Source organism: Falco naumanni, chromosome 7, assembly GCF_017639655.2.
Source record: "Falco naumanni isolate bFalNau1 chromosome 7, bFalNau1.pat, whole genome shotgun sequence".
Classification (NCBI taxonomy): Eukaryota; Metazoa; Chordata; class Aves; order Falconiformes; family Falconidae; genus Falco; species Falco naumanni.
Window position 1 is genome coordinate 28,705,991 of NC_054060.1, and position 6,000 is coordinate 28,711,990.

The 6,000-nt window shown below is 52.1% G+C and overlaps 1 protein-coding gene across 3 annotated transcripts in view; it reads right to left on the reverse strand.

Annotated features, from left to right (window-relative positions):
• Positions 1-5,748, reverse strand: part of AKT1 (AKT serine/threonine kinase 1) — a 74,556-nt gene extending 68,808 nt beyond the window's left edge. Inside the window, exons 1-2 of one of the 3 annotated variants that reach the window (XM_040602437.1) lie at positions 5,197-5,527; positions 4,017-4,091 (exon numbers count right to left, since the gene is read on the reverse strand). The gene's annotated coding sequence lies outside the window, so the exon portion shown is untranslated. Of the gene's footprint in view, positions 1-4,016; positions 4,092-5,196; positions 5,578-5,684 lie in introns of those variants that run through there. The other 2 variants (XM_040602438.1, XM_040602436.1) reach the window with 2 other exon arrangements.
• Between the last annotated feature and the right edge of the window lie 252 nt (positions 5,749-6,000).

A 6,000-nucleotide genomic window follows, 5' to 3' on the forward strand; every position in this document is an offset into this window, starting at 1 on the left:
ACACAACCCTGGATGGAAGAAACAGGTGATCTGAACGAATCCAACCCAGAACTGAAACCCCAGCTGGGCCAGAGGGCTCTGTACCGTACATCGCCAGTGCTCTGAAATGGGCAGCCTTCAAAGCAGGGAGGCCAAATTTGAACAAGTCCCACCACTGCCAGCAGAAATAGACTGGGAGAAAGGAGGTCCCTCCCCTGATACTTTGCCTATGAACTTTCACGGTTTATCACTATTCCTCAGTTTTTCCAGTAACACTTTTATTTTCTGGTTTTCCCCCAGAAACAAGGAGTAGTGGGGCTGGGTTTTCTCAAATTACAAATCTGCCATATCTCACTGGCTATAATTATCAACTCCGAGAAACAGATAAGATGTTTGCCTGAGGGAGGGAAAACACACACAAAAAAATGACATTGGAACAAAAGACATGTAAGAATGCCTTAATTTCATTAATAAATATGAGAACACCATATGCTGCAGAATAGAGACCAGTAACCCACAGCTGCCAGAGTTACCTTGGAACAAACTCCTTTGGCTCCAGAGGAATTAGGGTAGAACTTGACGACCACTGCAGGCTTTCATTCTCCTTTCAAAATTGCATGCACAATAGTCACGCAAGCTAGACTTACTTGTTCGTGTCAAGGGTAGACCAGACCTCATTTAGAGGCCTCGTTTAAGCATCAAGCCATTTGCAAGGTGTTAAACAAAACCCCTAAGATTATCACAACTTACATCTGGAAATGCAGCACCCAGGTGTGAAAGTTAATGCTTCTAACGTGCCATAATAGAACACAGGGACTGTGCAACCTACCTCTGCACCTTGAATTCAACAATTTAGCTGCATTAAACAATCAATATCCTTTTCAATAACCATACATAAAGAAGGAAGCTACAAGCCAAACTAGTCTGTAGAAAGGCCAATTCTATTACTAAAAACAGAAAAAAGCGCGAAGGCCCAAAATTCTGCAATCTGCAGCTAACTTACGCCAGGTTTTCTGGGTTAACGCTTGCCAAAATTACCACTTGGCAGCCTCCTGCTCCCATCCAAACTGAAATCTCCTAATCTGAATGACAATACAGCCCAAAAAAGCAGATCAACAAAGAAATTCAAAGTTCAGAGGAACTACTTTTTTCTACTCTCTGCAGCATTCAAAAAGTTTGGACTGCCTTTTCCCTAAAACTTGTACCCAAGAAACACTCCCCACTCGCTACCGCAACCCTGCTATCATGGATGTGTCCTTACCTGCCTGTCTCCTTCCAGGGGAGAGGGGTGGTGAAGGTGGTAGGGGGTATTATAAATGAGACACGCACAGAAGACTGGGTAGTACAGCACAACAAAGTGGGAAAACACTAAACATTCCCCGACACCAAACTGCAGCATGGGCTCCACCTCAGTCCTTCGGTCAGCTATGCCAGAGCGCGTGTTTTGTAAGGGGGAACTTAAGCTTATTTTTCTTCACACTGCAAAGAGCTGGGGATCCCTTCTCGCTGTCCAAAAAGATGTCCATATACAGTTCCAACAGCAGCAAACCCACTCTTATCTGCTATATTTTAAAACTAAGTTCAAGCTGTGCCTAATATATCTATTTTAGTAAAAGATGCTATTGAAGACAGTGGCAGCAAGTAAGAGCGATTTCTCAGAATAGAAGAGCAAGTTAACTACAGGTCAATGTACTACTGAAGATGCGTAAACCAGAGAAAGTTCCTTTTCCATAAAATCCTTAGAGGGGGAAAGGAAAAAAAAAAAAAAAAAAAAAAAAAGAATGATTACAGTCCTCATTTATGGCCATCTAGGAATGGTTCCCAGCGAACTGAGGGCATTTGAGGTAAGTATGACCTGGCTGCTCCAGCCTGTGTCTGCACATGACTGAATACTGTCAAAAGCTAAACAACTCAGTCTTTCTCTTAGCCTGATGTTTGCTTGTTTTTCAATATGCATTTCTGTAATACCTTTTTCAATACCAACGTATTCCTCACATGCTGAAGTGCAGTAAATCACGAACAGCACATCAGCATCGTATCACGGTGACACTGGTTTTACGTGTATATTAATTCCTTAAAGGTTATTAACTTCTTCATAAATACTGAGATAACTCACTTCCCTAGGCACTGCAGCAGCAGCAAAACCTGCTTTAAGGAGTCAGTCAAACCAACCGTCCAACTGAAGGTGGAGCAGAACCATCTTTTCCGTATTTGGGAGAGTTACATCAGAGCTCCTTCGCTCGTTCTCTTCCATTTATTATGCTCACCTTCTGAAAGGAATTCTTCCATAATACTGAGGCCAAAACCTAAGCTTACAGGATGCAAGCAGCATCTACGGTCATCACCTCATCTTCATGAGGGACAGTAAGAGACTGAATGTGGATCACACTCACCAACCTCAGTCCTGCCACTGCCTCACCTGGCACGTTAGACTGTGCTCAGGCTCTACAAGTTAGCTCAGATCAGAAAGCAGGTTAGAGCAAAGCATGCTCCAGGACTAACACTTTGCCCATCACACCACCAGTTACTGATGCCCGCTGCCCTGGTGTGGCACAGTCCTGATGCTCCCAGAATACCCTGAGCCCTCCTAACGCACTACACATCCTTAGGTGTTGTTACAATGCACAGCAGCAGCACCAGGCAAAAAAGGATCCAGCTGCTCATGCCTGCATACCCTGGCCACATGACACTGTCATGAGAGCAGATGAGACACACAGTAACTGGAGTGGGGCGGGGTGTGTGTGTGTGTGTTTGGGCCCATTACATTTATACCATGAGCAACCTAAGCTCTCTTCCCACAGCAGATCCCACATCCCAGCGTAAGCTCACAGCTGACAGCCAACTGCACCTGAACAGCACTGACACAACAAAGTTGGGCTCCAGCCAACATTTCAAGTGGAGCATAGAGATAACGTGTCCCCACCAGGCTTTGACCAGTGAAGTACATCTCCTGCATTGCACAAATCCTGCCTTGGATATTTCGCAGGAGCAGCAGCACTTCCAATGTGCTCAGGGCCCTCTAAGCCTGCAGCAGCTTCGCACGATGACCCAGTTACCAAATCTGGGCAGACGGTGTTCGAAGGACCAGGTTGTTCCAGCATCTTAGCTTACTTTACAAAAACATACTGTGGCCCATGAGTTAGGTGTGGTCACTAATATTTGCTACCGTATGTTCTGCGACGAATGACATCACGTCTACGCTTCATGGCAGCAAGTGCGGCTTATCACAAGGTTCAGAAAGGCTTCTCTGATACTAAGCTACAAGGAAAATGGTAAGTGGAGAACAAAAAATCTCTAAAGCCACATCCACTTTTCTTTCAATCTGTTCATCTAATCTAGGTTTACAAAACTGTAATGTGAAATACTTGTGCTCTCATGCCTTCACTGATCAATAGACAGGAGGTTGACACTGTTCAGGTGAGGGGGCCAGAGTTACGACATCCAGCTGTCCGAGCTGCAACTACAACTACGGTTTGATAGGACAAACTAAGCTATTTCAAAACTGAATGATGGCAGAAAAGAGACTTCTTCATACCCTCTCTGTCAAAGACACAGCCCAGACAAAATCCTCTTTATGTTCCCAAACAAGCCCTTTTACAGTTTCTGCTCATATAATTTAAGAACTGTGCTGCTCAGAACTTCTGTACCAACTTGAGATGCATTTAATCAAATTCCATTTTGACGTATTTATAACAGAAGTTTTGTTCTGTCCCCAAACAAACCACGTCAGTCATGAACCTATTTAATTCTTAATGTAATCACTTACAGGACATTTTTATAAGCCGGCAAGTGAATGCTGGAGCTATAAGTTATTTGTGGACATTGGATCAATTCTTGAATTTGATTTACCATCGCTGCACACCAAAACCAGTTCTATAAACATCACACACAACAAAAACCCTCCTACTTAAAAAATCAAAGGTAGTTCCACAGCATCTTTAAGTCTGTTAACTCAGACAAATGTTGTGGCTGTCATCAGGAAATTAACTACTACATAAAAGTAATTACTAGTCATGCAGTATGTCAAATTTATTTACCTGTAAACAAATATTCTTCTGAATTAAGTGTTAGTAACTCCCCTTTATAACTGTATTTTGAAATGTACATCCCTCCTGTGGTATAAATAAAACAAACAAGAGCAAATCAGGGATTTGCTTCTTAAATGTTAAAAGGTGGTAGGAGAGCAAAGCAAAAATAACAGTTAAATACTTTCCCCAAGGGGGGTGGGAGGAGCAGGGGGGATACTGTAAGGTGCAAGCTGCATTAGCATCAGTAGCATACTGTCAGTAAAATATATTAAAAGTCACAGCACGCTCATATACTCGATTATAATTATGTGCTTTAGAAGGAAACAGAAGTAAAAGTCCTAGAAGTCTCCGAGAACATTTTGGTAACTGCAGAATTTCACCTGAGGTGGGGGTGGGGGGGTGGGTGTATCTGCAGACAGCTCCCTACAGCTCTGCAAAACAAGACTGAAAAAAAAAAAAAAAAAAAAAAAGAAAAAAAAAAATCAAGTCCCCAAACGCTGCACAGCCACCTACACACGCCAAATGCCCACGGAGATAATCACACCCCCGTCGGCAAACAGTGGTCCGCAAAGCGGAGCTGGGCTGAACAACGCGGCTACAGAAGACAAGGGGAAAAAATGGGGGCGGGTGAGGTGGGAGAAGCGGGGGCACTCGGCTACTTTTATTTGCCACAGTTTTAGAAATACACCCCCCCCCCCCCCGCCACCCCCGTTTCCATGGGGGATGCTCGGGCACGTCCCGGGCGGCCCCAGCCCCCGCCGGCGCTGGAGGCCGCGGCTCCGAGGGAGGCCGGGTGGGGGCAGGTCCGAGGGCCGCCGGGGGCTCCCCCCGCGCCCCCCCCGCCGCATCCCGCGGGAGCCAACAGCTTGCTGCCCGCCCCGGGCCCGCCGGCAGGACGCCGGCCGGGGGCCGCCCGCAGCCCGGCCCCCCTCACCCCCCCAGCCGCCCCGGCGCGCCGCAACACGGCCGTGCCCGGTGGGGCGGCGGGGCAGCCCCCCACCCGCCGCCGCGGCCTAGGCGGGTCAGCGGCCGCCGCCCGGGGAAGGCGGAGGGCGGCCGCCCCCCTTCCCTTCCCTTCCCCTCCCGGCCTCGCACAATGCGGCGGGCACGGCGCGGCCGACCGGAGCAGGCCCCGGCCCCGTCGCTTCCTTCCCCCAGCCCTTCCCAGCCGGGGGAGCGGGTCACTTACATGGCTGGAGCCCGGGGAGGAGGTGATGGGAGGGTGGCGGCGGCAGGGGAAGGGAGCCGGGGAGGGAGGCAGGGGAAGGGGAGGGAAGGGGGGAGCGAGCCAGCGAGCGAGCGGGGGGAAGGGGGAGGCTGGCGAGGCGGGCTCTCCGGCGGGTGCCGAGCGAAGGCCTCACTGGGCTGCCGGCAGCCGCCGCCTCCTCACCATCCCCGGGCGGCGGGCGGCGGGGCGGCTCCTCCTCCCCCTCTCGCAGGCTCTCGGCCCATGGGGCTCACACGCCCGCTCCGGCTGCCGGCTCGCCTTCCCCGCCGCTCCGCCTCGCCCCCGCCGCCGCCCTGCCTCCGGCCGGGAGGGGGAGGCCGCCCCTCGCCTCGCTCAGCAGCCCCCCCCCCGCAGCCGCCGCCGCCGCCGCCTCCCCCCGCGCCACCGGACCGAGCTCCCGCAGCCGGGGCCGGGCTCGTCCCACACGCGTCTCCGCGGCGCTCGCTCACATCCTCCGGGGAGCGGCCGCCGGGTCCTACCGCCGCCGCGCTGCTTCCCGCCCGCCGCGCCGAGGGGGCCGCCCCGCGCCGCGCCGCTCTCCGGGGCGGGGGGCACTTCACCGCCCGCCCCCGCCTCGCCGCCCTCGGAGCGCCCCTCGGCGCGGCGGGGCAGCGCCCTCCGCCCACCCGCCAGGCCGGCCCCGCGGCGGTTCCGGACCCCGGCGCGGCGCGGCCCGGCCCGGCGGCGGGGGTTTCCCCTCCCCCGGCACGGTCCCGGCTGGCTGGGCCGGGCGCTCGGGCCCTGCGCGGTGCTCTGGCCTCTCGC